At 41.5% G+C, this 15,862-nt stretch overlaps 1 protein-coding gene across 2 annotated transcripts in view; it reads left to right on the top strand.

Annotated features, from left to right (window-relative positions):
• The window catches only part of ALCAM (activated leukocyte cell adhesion molecule), a 248,981-nt gene extending 240,760 nt beyond the window's left edge, over positions 1 to 8,221 (top strand). For both annotated transcript variants that reach the window (XM_054974224.1, XM_054974225.1), the window contains one exon: positions 6,757 to 8,221. The gene's annotated coding sequence lies outside the window, so the exon portion shown is untranslated. The remainder of the gene's footprint in view (positions 1 to 6,756) is intronic.
• Positions 8,222 to 15,862: the final 7,641 nt, after the last annotated feature.

The following is a 15,862-nucleotide window of genomic DNA, read 5'->3' as shown; positions in this document are numbered from 1 at the left end:
TTTGCAGATGCAGAGAAAGCCTTTGACAACTTGAATTGTGATTTTATGTTTGCATCGATGGGAAAGATGGATCTAGGTAAAGAGTTTATAGAAGCTGTAAAAACAATCTATAAGAACCAAAGAGCAGCAATCTGTATTAATGATGACCTGACGGAGAAATTTGAAATAAGGAAAGGAACAAGACAAGGTTGTCCACTGTCGCCACTGTTATTTGTAATGGTCTTAGAAATATTATTGAGGCAGATAAGAGAAGATGAGAGTATAAAAGGGATTAAATTAAAGGGGTCTTCATACAAGCTAAGAGCATTTGCAGATGATGTGATGTTTATAGTTGAAGACCCAGTACAAATTCTGCCAAGATTGTTAGCAAAGATCAAAGAGTTTGGAGATCTAGCAGGCTTTTATATAAATAAAAAGAAGTTGAAAATAATAACAAAAAATATGACGAAGAAGAAGCAACAAGAATTGATGGAAGCAACAGATTGCGAAGTGGTACAAAAAACAAAGTATTTGGGAACAGAGTTGACAGTTAAAAATATTGATTTGTTTAAAAACAACTATGAAAAGCTCTGGACTCAAATTGAAAAAGATATGATAAAACGGAACAAATTGAATTTATCATGGTTAGGTCGGATTGCTACAATCAAAATGAATGTGCTGCCTAGAGTCATGTTTTTGATGCAAATGATAGCAATTGTTAAGGACAAAAAACAGTTTGAAAAATGGCAGAGGAAAATATCAGAATTCGTGTGGGCAAGAAAGAAACCTAGAGTTAAAATGAAAGTGCTCTGTGACGCAAGAGAAAGAGGTGGCATGCAATTACCTGATTTTCGACTGTACCATGAAGCAATATGTTTGGTATGGCTAAAAGAATGGGTGTCCTTATCCAATCACAAGTTGTTAAATTTGGAAGGTTATAACAAACTTTTTGGATGGCATGCATACTTATGGCATGATAAGTATAAAATGGATGCAATATTCCAGCACCATTACTTGAGAAGAAATTTACTGACAACTTGGTTAAAATATAAGACACGTGAAAACAACTTTCATTTTCCTCTTCCCTTGCACACACACACAGCTGCACTTACTATGCTGATGCCAGATGCTGCTGGCCATACTTGATAAGTGTCAGGCGAGCAGTCACAGAGGACTACATTTCCGATAGTGGCCCAAGGTTCAACACCTTGAATGCAGTGGAAGCACTGCCATGCCTTCTGACCACTGCCCTCCATATATGCTTGACTGGATGATATTGCCATTGCAAATCTGGCTTGCAGCATCCATCAACAATGCAAATCAAAGCAAGTAGAAAAGGAGAAGTAGCAATGTATGCTGTTCACTATGTTTCCCCCCTTTCATTTCTGTTACAATAACGAATGAATCAAGGGATTGGAGTACTTTTCCTGTAAGGAAAGGCTAGATTGTGTGGGACATTTTAGTTGGGGTTAGGGGCTGGAAGGCTAAAGAGGGATATGATAGAAGTTTTTAAAATTATGCATAGGGTAGAGAGAAAGGATAGAGGGAGGTTTTTCTCCATCTCCCATAATACCAGAACTCAGGGGCATCCAATGAAGTTGACAAAAGTAAATACTTTACTCTAGCTGGTACATAAGTTGTGGTTCATCGACAGTCTTCAGTACAGTCTCACATTGGAGACTGCGCTTGCACAGGCCAGCCACTTGGAACAGGATTTTTCTAGCTCTTAGGCTATTCAGGGGATGACCTCCCCCGTGGACCGCTCCGAGCTGGTTTTTCCTGCCGAAAATGATCAGGTAGTGGAGGAGGTCACCCCCTCCTTCCCTCAGTTTGTTTTTTGCCACTGCAAAGAACAGACGTGTTTAGGCTTAGTGCTATTTCATTGTTGTTATTTATAGTTGTCAGTAGTTTGTTAGTGTATTGATAGTAGTTGATAGTTTATAGTTAATAGTTGCAGTTTGGGTGGGGGGGGGGACTCCGTCTGACTGGGATCTGACTGGCAAGAGTGAGTGTAACTCTACCCTGGGTTGGGATTTCCCTCTTCTTCCCCTTCTTACAAGACGGTGGATAAATCCCTGTTCAAGAAATGCAAGGAGTGTGCCACCAAGATGGGCATTCACGTTGCCTCACATGTCTGGGGAAGGGTCAAATTGTGGACCGTTGTAAGCATTGCCAGGTCTTCAACTCCAAGGCGAGAGCAGATCAATCAGCAAGGCTGAAGGCCATGTTATGGGAAAAGGCCATGTCTAGCTCCTCAAGCCCGGCAGCAAAGAAATCTGCCATGGCGGAGCCATCGCAGAGCCATTATCGCAACCGATCCCAGTAGCCGGATCAGAATTGGTAGAAACGTTGGCTCCAAGGCAATCAGAGTCGCTGTCAGACCTGTCGGTGCTGAAGGATCAAAACCGACCATGCTCTTACTTATTCACCTACCCGCCTGCTTCATCCATGATTGCAGAAGAACTACAGGCGAAGCAGAGGCAGGGTAGTTTTTCTACTTCAGCTGATAAGGAAAGTAAGACATTAGATGCTGTCAGCAGGAAATTATACTCTGGGTCTTCCCTGACCATAAAGACGGCCAACTTCTTAGCCATTATCAGATCTTTTTGTGGCAAAAAATGGCAACATTTATGGATGCTTTGCTGGATGACAAGAAGCCCCTGGCTAAACTGATACAGGATGAGGCTATGATCCTTTCAAAGCAGCAGATCAGTACAAGCAGGCATATCCTAGACGTATCCACCAGAGGCTTGAATACAGCAGGAGCCTTAAAACATGCATGGCTTCAGACCACTGCCTTGCCCTTCGAGACTAAAAATAAAATTGAGGACATGCCATTTGAAGGAATTACATTATTCTCAGAAAAAAGTGATGAATATTTGGCTAAGAAGAAAAAGGATCGCCAGGCTGCTAAATCGTATGGAATATTGCCCCAGTCTGCTGGGTTACCACCGTACAGGAATACCAGACAGCGAGGATGCCAACCCAGGAAGGTTATCAGTCCTACAGATTCCAGCCATATAAAGTACAGTATCCATACCGGGCTCAATATTCGAACTATAGTCAGCTGGCTAATCAAAGTCAGCCTCAAAAGGAGAACCCTCAAGGTTGTAGGGAGCAGCTATGACTATATGATGGAGGGTCAGCGGCTCCTATGTTGTTTATAAACATATTAGCACCATTTGTTTATAGTTAGGAGTTCATTACAGAAGATAATTGGGGTTTGGCAATTATTAAAAATGGTTACAGGTTGGAGTTTAGTTCATTGCCTCCTATGTATTTACCTGGTCAAGTCCCGGTGAATGTTCTTCCAGAGCTTCAAGAGGAAATCGACTCATTATTAAGTAAAGGGGCCTATCAAGAAGTGTCAAAATCTGAGAAGCAGTTTGGCTTCCTCTCTCACTTCTATATTAGATTTAAGAGGCCTTAATGATTACTTAACAGTGTCAAAATTCAGAATGGTGACTTTGCCATGGGTCATTAATATGCTCTCCTCTAACGTGTGGTTTGTAGTCCTGGATTTACAGGATACCTACTTTCACATATCTATTTGCTAGGAACATAGGAAATATCTTCGGTTTGTGTCCCATGATCAGATATTTCGATACAGAACACTATCCTTTCGTTTAGCTACTGCCCTCAGGGTATTTACTAAATGCATGGCAGAGGTGGTAGCTATTAGAGGTATGCTATTTACCCATATTTGGATGATTGGATGGTCACAGCGAGCTCACCGGAGGAACTGGAATTTCACATAACCCAGATATTAGTTATATGTAAGAATTTGAGTCTAGTAGTTAACGAAAAAAATCTAACCTGAAGCCTAGCAGGACAGTAAAATGTATAGGAGCTATGCTAGACTCTACATTGAATAAGGCATTTTTGCCTGCAGACTGTTGTGTTCACTGGGAGTTTTCAAGAAGAGGCTGGATGAACATTTGTCCGGGATGCTTTAGGCTCATCTTGCATTGGGCAGGAGGTTGGACTAGAAGGTCTATATGGCCCCTTCCAACTCTGTGATTCTGTGTTAAGTTGATGAACGTAACACAATGTTTCATGAGAAAATGATTCCAGTCAGCTAAGTCAATTCAAGTCCTGCTGAGTCTTATGGCATCTACAACAGCAGTTGTTCCATTTGAAAATGAGACCCTTACAGTTATGGTTCAGTAAAAAGTTTCGCCCTCAGGAACAATCCTCCCAAATTCTCTATTCCAGAAAAGTTCTACAATTGTTGCATTGGTGGGCGGATATTAAGAACCTGTCTCAGGGAGTCCAGTTTAGGTTATCCACACATGAGGTCTCTTTGATATGGATGTTTCCTTAGAAGGCTGGGGGGGCGGTTATTGTGAAGAAGTGTCTGTCAATGGCCTTTGGTCAGAGAGAGAGAGGGACTGCCGTATTAATTTCCTAGAGTTGAGAGCACTGTTCTATGCCCTTAACTCATATGCAGATATGCTAACTGGAAAGAAAGTCTAGATCATTTCGGACAACATGACAGCAGTTTATTATATAAACAAACAAGGTGGTACAACATCAAAGAAACTCTGTTTTGAAGCCATCTGTTTATGGGATTGGACTGTTTCCCAGGATATTACACTCATTGCCCTACATGTTGCAGGGTCACAAAACGACAGGACAGATTATCTCAGCAGACTAGGGAGATCCCATCACGAATAGTTCCTGAACGACAGATATGCACAACAGATTTTCAAAAAGTGGGGGTCTCCAGACAAAGATCTTTTTGCTACATATGAAAGCCCCTCAGTTTTGCTCCAGAGGGGGCAAGGGCATGAATTCATTGGGAGATGCGTTCCAAATGAGATGGGAAAATGGGTTCTATGCTTCCCCCAATCTCATTATTACAGAGGACAGTTTGCAAAGTCCAATCAAATCAGACTACATGCATAATGATAGCATCATTTTGGTCATGTCAGCCATGGTTCCACACACTCAAAAGTCTAGCCAGGGGGAAGTACATTCATCTCCCAGTAGTATCAGATTTCATTCATTATGGCAATATCTTACACCATGATCTGAGTAGGTTGCACCTAACTGCATGGTCTCTAGAACATTAACAGGGCAATTTTCAGATGCAGTGGCAAACATTTTGAATGCATGTAGACCCTCCACTAGGAGGTCGTATTGTGAGTTGGGCAGATGGTATGGGCATATCCCCTGGATCCTGTCCATTAACGGATGTCTTTGATTATTTGGTATTCCTACAAGGGTCAGGTCTCGCATCATCTTCTATTAAAGTTCGCTTAGCAGCAGTTTCAGCCTTTCACTCTAAGGTGGATGGTAAGACAGTTTTTTCTTATTATTTATCAAAGCTGTTTCTGAAGGGATTATATAACCTTTACCCACTGAGAGCTCAAGTGATTCTGCAATGGTCCCTGTCTCTGGAGCTATCTAGCTTGATGCTTAAGCCCTTTGAGTCTTTAGCTACATGTAATTTAGCACTACTTTCTGCTAAAGTAGCTTTTCTTCTGGCAATAACATCTGCCAGGAGGGTCAGTGAGTTGCCAGCACTGAGGATAGATCCACCCTTTCTACAAATCTTCCCAGATAAGGTGGTTATGTGTACTAGCCTTAAGATCATTCTGAAGGTGGTCTCTAGGTTTTATGTACCACAGAGTCTAATGCTTCCAGTGTTCTTCCCCAATCCGAGATCACAACAAGAACTCACACTTCATACCTTAGATGTCAGGAGAGCGGTTTTATTCTATATGAATAAGACAAAAGCATTTGGACACAGCCAAACTTTCTTTGTGTGTCACTCGGGCCTGAACAAGGGCAAGGCTGCTTAATCGCAGACCATTTCAGGATGGGTGGTATCGGCCATCAGGTTGGGGTATGAGATGGTAAAGGTCCCATATCCATTCACCATGAAAGCCCACTCAACGCGAGGACAAGCAGCGTCAGCAGCATTCCTACAGGGAGTGCCATTGGAAGACATCTGTAAGAAAGCAACATGGTCATCAGAAGAGACATTTATGAAACATTATGCAGTGGATGTAAATTCTCAGAAAGAGTCTGCAGTAGGACAAGCAGTTTTGCAGTCCACTTTTTGCTTGAGAGCATCACCCCACTGCCTTGGTGAGTAGCTTGTGGGACTGCACCGAAGACCATGGATGAAAACAGAGTTGCACTTACCTGTAACTGCTGTTCCTCTAGGCACACATTCCCCCTCTCCTGCCCCACTGTGAGCTCTCCTTGGATTTATAAAGGGGACTTGCAGCAGCACAGGAGAACTGAGGGAAAGAGGGGGTGACCTCCACCACATGACTGTTTTTGGTAGGAAAAATCAGCTAGGAGCAGTCCGCGGGGGAGGTCGCTCCCCCTGAATAGCCTAAGAGCTAGAAAAATCCTGTTCTGAGCGGCTGGCCTGCACAATGTGTGCCTGTACAAAGACCTAGATGAACAGCAGTTACAGGTAAGTGCAACTCTGTTAATTCACTGCCACAAGCATAGAAGGCGGCTTTAAACAATACACTCACACTAAAATGCATTAATCACTTGACTATGACACAAAACTGTTTTATCTTAATGAGGTTCTTGGGAAAGTTTTTCCTTCTCGATTCATGCATTTATTTTGAAGACTGAATGTCCTACCTTTATATAGAATCTCAAATGTGGGAATCAAACATTTTCAGAGAGTAGAATCTTATAACTAAAATTACAACTCCTGGAGCCATTTCCTTGCTTATTAGTGTGGAATGGTATATAGAAGGATGTACATTCCCATCTTGACTCTGACCTTGTTTTTCATATTTTCAGGAATATACATAGACCAACTGAAGCATGAACATGGATTGTATTTAAGATATATACAAAAGATGTGACAGCTATTCATGGTTCAAGTATTTAAAAAGACCATTCTACCAAGTTTAAAGGAATTTACACAGTTATCTCAAGCTTACAAAAAGAAAGGAAACTAATTTTGGCAGCAGCCGTGATAATAGGTCACAAAGTTGTGTTTTGTTTCAATATATATTTTTTTTGTAAATGTCTGCACTGAAAATTTCTTTTGGTTTGCCTTTATGTAAATTTTTTACGTAGCTATTTTTATACACTGTAAGGCTTTGTTCTGGGAGTCGCTGGTAATCTGATATATAGTGTAATGTTTTTCTTTCAGTTGTTTTTCACACCCTTTCAAGAGGTACATTTCTAATTCTGATTGCTATCAGTAAAGTTCCTACTTTGCACAGCAAGTATCTAATTTATAATATTGCCTTATGGGAAAATGAGACACTTTCTTTGTTTTTCAATCACTACTAAGGAAAAAGGGAAAAATAAATCTGATTATAAAAAAAAGCTGCAGTTTATAAAATAATGAGAAAATGATCAACTATAATGGACATGTACATAATTTTCAAAAGGAGAGTTGGTTGTTAAGCAAAATTCATGTTGTTATGTATACAAATGTCTACTAATGTCTTTTTTAGACAGGAAAACCTTTTTATTGATAGCATTCTGAAAAACCAATTGTTCTTGCAGTTCCATAATATACAGTATGAATGACTGGAATTATGAATTAGTTCTGAAATGTTTTGTTATCCACTGCCTTAAGAAAAAAAATCTTAATTTTAAAGAAGAAAATCAGACAGAATTGGATTTTTTTTAAAAAGTAATCATATCAAAGCTGCATTTTTCCACAAAATAGAATATATATATATATATATATTTTGTGTGTGTGTTTTTGTTAACTACACTACAAATATTGCACCTTGAGATAATTTTAGTGGTTTTTAACCAGTACATAATTTATCAAAAAGTACATGAAATTGTAACAATGAAATTAAATCTATGTATCTTTAGTTACATTCAAGATTGTAACTTTATAAACCTGTTTTATGCTTGAGAATTTTTTAGAAAGTTAGCATAAAAAGAAATCTTTGGATAGATCAGGGCAACTAGACAACAGTATTTAGTAATGTTTCCTCATTTCGTGGAAAAATAGCATCTGGGAGAATGTAATAGATACTTTTGATCACAGCAGAAAGTTATTAGGAGTAAGTATCGGGTTTCTGTTTACAGATTTATGAGCCAGGAAAACAGGAATGTTTTTTTTAGATTGCAGGGAGGTTAGTAGAAGAGAAATTTGATATGGAAATTAGGAAATGTATTTGCCACTTAGGAAAAAAAACACTGTTACTTGTAAATTTGTAAAATGTAAAATGTCTGGGCAGTAGTGACTGATGTCTTAAATAAAAGCTTCTGTAGCGTATTGGCATGGATTAAATACATGAAATGTCCTATAAATTCAACTCTGTATAAAATATTATGGAAGAATCCTGTTAAAGTCCTCTCAGCATTTGTTAAGGCTTTATTTGGCACGGGAACAAAAAATTAATTTTGGTCAATGTTTAAACCAAAGTTAAGAGGGTATAAAACCAAAGTCATTTGTTTTGCATGGCTAAGCCATTTATGATATCTTTGTAAATACTGTTTTTTTCTTTTTCTTTCCTTTTTCTTTTTTTAGAATTTTGTTTTAAAAAATTCTAAAATTTTTAAACACCTCTTTTCCAAAATAAAATGTGAACACACACAAAAAAATATTATATATAACTTTTTTTTTGGTGTGAAGATATCACTGCTATAAAAATAAATTCAATTGGTGTGCAAATAGAAAACGAAAAAGATTTACAGGGCAAATAACATGTTTTTGGTTTATATGATATATAAACATACAAATTTGCTCCCATTGAGAAAGTGAACCCTACACGTCTGCTAAAGAAAGTATCACACAGTTTACCAGATGAAATAAGATTGGAGACCAAAAATGAAAGTTCTTAATTTCTGCTTCCAGTATCATGAGAAAGGAACAGAACATGCATCTTCTGAGGTTCTTTTACGTATCCATTGTAATTCTTGGGGGTGTATCCTCTTCACTATAGAGTTCACATCAAACACATGTCAGGAATCAACAGTACCAATTCATTATTGTCATTCATGCCTGAAAGACAATAAAAGTGAAGCATGTTTTCGTATTCCTGTCTGACATTTTAGTTCAAGGAAAACATCTGTATATACACAAAATAAGAACCTTCTCAGTAGTAATCATGGCACATTATGATCATGCAAATGTAACACTTGGTTAGGAGATGGCTCTTTTGGTTAGAGAAGCAAGGGAGAGCTCCACAGATTGGCCCAAAACCAAATGTGGAGGTATCAACATCTTCGGAAAGGGGAAGACCAGTTTTAATGACTCCCAAACAATTTATGGGAGCTTAAGGAATTTTCCCGACTGCACAGTTTCAAATAGTCACAGAAACAGGGGGATATGTCCCGCCTCCCACTGTAGTGTCTGCCTCTAACATACCCTCCTGGGGAGTGGGAATGGGTCCAGCTGGGGGAACACAGCCTACGAGAATTCCGCCTGCAGAGGTACAAATGGATCACCTGCAACCGGGAGGTCCCATAATAAACCCCCCTCAAAGAGCTCCAGAAAGTCAAGCGCAAGCCGTTCATCCACAATATAGAGGGGCACCTCAAGTCGCTCCGATAGTGTACGGAGCAAATGGAGCCTATCAAATACCCTTCATGGCACAGGGACACATTCAACCACCCCCAGAGCAACCCCAATTCAGCAGCAGGCAGGGCATCAAGGAGCTGCTGGAGCGGGAATGCCACAGGGTTGGTTCAAATTGGAGGCAAAGTTTGATGGAAACCCCAGTAACTTGAGATTTTTTATAACAGAAGCTATGGCGTTTTTCCAAGATTTTCCTATGGAACACTGTCGGCTGAACCATCTAGGATCCCGACTAGGGGGACCTGCAGCCAAGTGGTATGTAACTTTGCATAATATGGGAACACCTGAACTGTATGACTTAAATGCTTTTATATATGCACTAAGGGCCCAATTTGAAGACCCATTAGAGTGAGAAAGGGCTCGAACAAAGCTCAGAACCATAAGATGGGTCCGGACCCATAAAAGAATATGCTGCCGAATTCAAGCAATTAGCAAGCAAAGTGTAGGGCTACCATGAAGGAGTGAAAATTGAACTCTTCCAAAATGGATTGAATGCTGACCTACTAGATTGAGCATTAATGCATGATCCACAGACTTTGTTGAGTTGGATCCAACTAGCATGTCAGGTCAAAAATAGGACCCAAGTAGTAGTAAGAATGCAACAACATGCAGGGTTGAGGAGGTCAACCACCACAGACCAGTGACATCCCCTGCAGAGACTGAGAACTCCCCTCTTGGCAACCAAAAGAGAAGTACATTGGAGACAAGGACTATGTCTGCAATGCAGGGGTGTTGGACATTTTTCAAACCAATGCCCCATATGGTCGGCGCAGGGAGGTGGATACCAAAGTGCACCCAAACCCACAGTCCCGAAGCATGGGAGGCCAGAAACCGGCTTGGATGCCAATGAGACTCCCAAAAATACTAAGGAACCCACACAACAAGAATCAGTGTAGGACTTTACCCCACCATCGGGAAACAAGACAGACCTGCTGTGAAAAGGTTCTGAAAGCAGGTCACTAAAGAAACTACACCACCAAAGGTGAGAGAAAGAGGGGCTGTATTGTTTATGCCCGTGATGTTGTTGAATCCAAAAAAGGGAACTCATGTGTGGGTGCAAGCTTTAATAGATTTTTGATGTTCCCGGGACTTAATATTGCCAGCCTTGGTTAACGGGCTGAGCTTGGAACTAATCGAACTCAAAGACCCTATAGTATTTGAGCAAATGGATGCATCTAACATGCATCTGGCACCCTACAAAACTAAACCTACTCCTACGGGCATGGGAGATCACTGGGAAAATCAAACATATATAGTCAGCAATGTGGCTAAATATCCCTTGGAACTGGAAAGTTGCTGGCTATGGGAATGGTCTACTGGGATGGTGGTCTTTAAAGGAGATCGTTGTGCAAAACATGCATGGACTAAAGTATGGGGCAGGGAGGCACCCTCCCCATTAGAGACTGTGTTATTGACTGCAGAGGAAGAGAAAGCCATTCCCTCTGAATATCAAGATTTAAAACAAGTGTTTGATGAGAAAGCTGATGAGCTTCCCCCTCATAGAGGCACAGACTGTGCTATTGAACTCATTCCAGGGGAAAAGTTGCCTAAGGGAAAATTGTACTCTATGAGCCCAGATGGAAGAAAGGAACTGAGAAGTTTTATTGACAAAAACTTAGAGCAAGGATTCATCTGCCCAGCCAGTTCCCCCCCATGCTGCACCCATATTGTTCCACAAAAAGAAAGATGGAGGGGGGCTGAGATAGTGTACAGACTATCGGGGAATGTATTCATGTCAAATGCATACCCCCTTCCCTTAATTAGAGACTTGCTTAGCATGGTGGTGCAAGGCAAAACCTTTTCGAAGCGAGACTTAAAAGATGCTTATTTCCAAGTAAGGATAAGAGAGGGGGATGAATGGAAAACTGCATTCAACACCCCTTTGGGACAATTCGAATACCTCGTAATGCCTTTCGGCCTACGGGGGCACCAGGTGTGTACATGAACTTAATCAATGAAGTGTTGCATAAATACTTGTACAAAGGTGTAGTCGTTTATCTAGATGACGTGTTGATTTATACTGCTGATAAAGAATCCCATATGGAATTGGTCAGAAAGGTACTGACCACTTTAAAGAAACACAAACTACCCATGAAATTGTCTAAATGTGAATTCCATAAAGAAGAGCTGGATTTTGGAGGGTACCGAGTCTCTCATCAAGGGCTGAAAATGGACCCGGCAAAAATTCAAGCTGTAATGGGGTGGGAGGCCCCCAAAACAAGAAAGCAATTGCAGTCGTTTCTAGGGTTTACTAACTTTTATCAGCCCTTCATAAAAAACTTTGTTCAAATTGCCCTGCCCTTAATGGACTTGTTAAAAACGAAGGGGAAGGAACTGCAAGGGGGAAAGCCCAGTGCCAAATTGAACTGGACCAGTGAATGCCAGAAGGCTTTTGAAAACCTAAAAAAGCTGTTTATTTCTGAACTGGTTCAACAGCACCCTGATGAGAACCGAAAATTGGTGGTCCATGTTGATGCGAGTGACGTAGTCACGGGGGGTGGGGGGGTTGTGCCTACAACCCAATGATGAGGGGGAACTGCACCCTTGCGCATACATTTCTAAAAAGTTCTCTGAAACAACGCAATTGGAGAGTATGGGGGAAAGAATCTTTTGCAGTGAAATTGGCACTTACCACCTGGTGACATTGGCTAGAAGGGGCTAAAGTACCTTTTGAAGTATGGACTGATCACAAAAACTTAGAGGCAGTACGCACCCCCGTAGACTGAACGCTAAACAGTTAAGGTGGGTGGAATTTTTCTCTAAATTCAATTTCACGTTGAAGTACCTCCCTGGCTGATCAAATTTCCTGGTAGACGCCCTTTCGAACATGCCCCAACATGACAGCCCGAAGGAGGAGGTAATTAATACCATCTTCTTACCAGCCCAATTAGGAAGAGCGGTGACAACACGCAGGGCCGGCGCGCCCATTGAGGCCAAGTAGGCACTGGCCTTGGGTGCGAGGGCACTGGGGGGGGGTGCAGGAGGGGGTGTCGGGGGCGGAGGAGCACACAGCGGAGCTTCTGCGCCCGGCTGGGGCATGTGGCAGTGGTGGCGGAAGCACGGGGCTGCACACTCCTCCGCCCCAGCCGACCGCAGAAGCCGTGAGCCGCTGCTGAGGCGGCACACGGAGCAGCCTCCGCGCGCCGCCCCAGCAGCAGCTCGCTTCTGCGCTTGGCGCTCCTCCGCGCACCGCCCAGCCCCCCTGCGGCGTGTGATGATGTCTGCGATGACATCATATACAGTCCGTGGCACGCGCGTGAGCAGAGCGTGCACGCACGCCGCCACAGGTGCCAGAACCTCTGGTGCCAGCCCTGACAACACGCAGCCAAACTGCAAAAACACGAAGCAGCACGAAACTTGATCTCTCAGAATGGGGAGAGAGAGTAAAAGCAGAAACTGAAAAGGAGGGGGGAAATGTGCCCAAAGCTGAGCTGAAACAGGAGGAAGATGGCCACTGTTGCAGGAGGAATAAACTCTACATCCCAGTCAGTTTAAGAAAGGAAATCTTACAACAATGTTATGATTCAAAACTAGCCAGCCATTTTGGGTACCTGAAAACCCTTCATTTAGTGCAAAGGCAATTTTGGTGGACAAATATGAGAAAGAATATCTCTCAATATGTATCTTCCTGTTCAGTATGTATAATGGAGAAAACTAGGAGGGGGAAAACCCCTGGACTATTGCAACCTTTAGAAACCCCTCCTAGACCATGGGCTGTAATCTCAATGGACTTTATCATAGACCTTCCCTCCTCAAAAGGATATACAGTCATTTTAGTTGTTGTGGACTTATTTTCTTTGCAAGCTCATTTCATTCCATGTACTACTATTCCCACAACTAAAAAATTAGCCAGTCTGTTCATGAAACGTGGTCAGATTACACTCATTTCTTACCAAAGTGATCTCAGATCGAGGGGTACAGTTTGTTGTCAACTTCTGGTGGGAGTTTCTCAAAGTTGCTGGGATTGAACAAGGTTTAAGCTCTGCCCATCATCAGACTGATGGACAAACCGAACACACAAATCAGGTGTTAGAACAATTTTTAAGATGTTACATTATCAACAAGATAATTGGATCAATTTCATTTATTTTGATGATTATGCATACAACAGTTTGATCCACAGCTCTACAGGAGTTTCTCCTTTCAAGATAGCTCAAGGATATGAGGGGAATGCTGTGCCTTTTGCTACAAGCTCTCATTCTCAAAAACCTGGAGGTTTGGGAGAATGGTGGATCAACTTAACTTCCCAATGGAAAGTGATACAAGAGACTTTAAAGAAAGGTAAAGAGGACTATAAAAAATTTGCTGACTGGAAACGTTCTGAACAATGGCAACTGCAACCAGGAGATTTTGTGTACATCTCCACAAAAAATATTAAGATAGAACAACCCAGTAAAAAACTAGGGTTAAAATACCTAGGACCTTTTCCGGTAAAAAGAGTAATAAATGATGTAACTGTAGAAATAGAACTTCCACAGAATTTAAAACAAATCCACCCAACGTTTCACTTCAGCCTTTTGAAAAAAGCTCCTCCACCAGATGAATGGCATCCAGAAAAGGGAGCTCCTCATCCAACGCTAGTGGATGGCCAAATCCACTATGAAGTGGAAGAAATTCTGGACTCTAAAATCAAACACAATAAACTTTTTTATTTGATCAGGTGGAAGGACTTTGATGAATCTTTCAGAGATGGGTAGAGAAATCTCATGTAAATGCTCCAAGACTAATTTCAAAGTTTCACAAACGTTATCCTGACAAACCTGGCCCCTGAGGGAGAAGGTCGATCTTTGGGGAGGCAGAAATGTCATGTCTGTACCCCTACATCCATGCCATTGTTCTATGTGTTGAACCATTGCTAATCCTGTATCTTGATTTCATTTTGCAAATGCTCTAACCATCACTTTCGTTTCTTTAGCAGCCTGAGAACACAGCTGTCTTATCTCTCTTCTTTGAAGCTCACGGAAGTGACCTTGTACTGTCTGAAATGTTGCCGTTGACTCTTATGCCTCTTTGTCCTGTCTAGGTTGATGTATAAACTCCAGAAGAAGTTCCCAGACCCTTTCCCATGCAAACCTGTGGTCTAAGTGGGAGGGGGGAAAGGATTTGAGTATTTAGAGCTGTACTTCCTTCAAGTTTCTATTCCTATCAAGGAAGCGTGTACTGCTTAGATGCTTTCTTACATCTGAGTAATTCTATGGACATATATATGGAAATGATTGGATTTCTGAATAAAACCATTTAACCAAGAGTTTGGACTTCTTGTTGCAATGGTAGAGACCTGTCTACCATATCCTGTCACCCATAGCCTGACAGGTACCTAGCTCAGATACACCATTCGGGTTTTTTTCCTGTTTCTTTTTAGCAGACAAGAAAGACAGAGGGAAAAGGCCTATTTTAGATTTGAGAGGCTTAAACAACCATTTAAGAATTCCAAAGTTCAGGATGGTCACACTTCCCTGGATAATACATATGGTCTCATATGCAACTTACAGGATGCCTATTTCCATGTGTCAATATATGAGGGACATAGACGAAGTGGCAAATGTTTTACTTAATGTACATAAACTGTCCACGAGGAGGTCTTATGCATACAAGTGGAATAGGTTTGTCATGTGGGCAAACACTAAGAACATAGTACCAGAGACATGTCAGTTGTCCAGTGTGTTTGAATACTTAGTTTCATTGCAGGCTTCAGGGGCTGTCATCTTCATCAGTGAAGATGCATTTGGCAGATATCTCTGCATTCCATAGAGGTGTGGATGAAAAGACTTATCTTTTCACACTATTTGTTAAAATTATTCTTGAAAGGGTTATATAACCTATACCTGCTAAAAACTCCAATAGTGCCCCAGTGGTCCTTGTCCTTGGTACTAGCCAAATTAATGTTTAAACCATTTGAGCCAATGGCAACATGTTTTTTGTCCCTACACTCACTGAAGGTGGCCTTCTTACTAGCAAGCACATCGGCTAGAAGAATCAGCGAGTTCAGGATATTGAGCATAGAACCTCCCTTTCTACAGATATGCCCTGATAGAATAGTGATGTGTACCAGTTTGCAATATTTGCCCAAGATTGTCTCAAAGTTCCATATATCGCAGTGCATATCCCTCCCGGCATTCTTTCCAGACCTTATAACAGCCCAAGAACATACATTACGCACATCAGATGTCAGAAGAGCTGTTTTACTTTACAAGGACAGAACTCAATCCTTTTGCAAAGATACGACATTCAGGCCCTAACAAGTGCAAGGCTGCTTCCACCCAAACTGTATCCAGGTGGGTGGTTTCTGCACTCAAACACTGTTACACTCTTGCCAGGATACTGTGTCCATTTGGTCTTCGAGCCCATTTG

Source organism: Eublepharis macularius, chromosome 3 (genome assembly GCF_028583425.1).
Source record: "Eublepharis macularius isolate TG4126 chromosome 3, MPM_Emac_v1.0, whole genome shotgun sequence".
Classification (NCBI taxonomy): Eukaryota; Metazoa; Chordata; class Lepidosauria; order Squamata; family Eublepharidae; genus Eublepharis; species Eublepharis macularius.
Note: the sequence above shows the minus strand (reverse complement) of the source record. Positions and strands in the feature narration are given on the sequence as shown.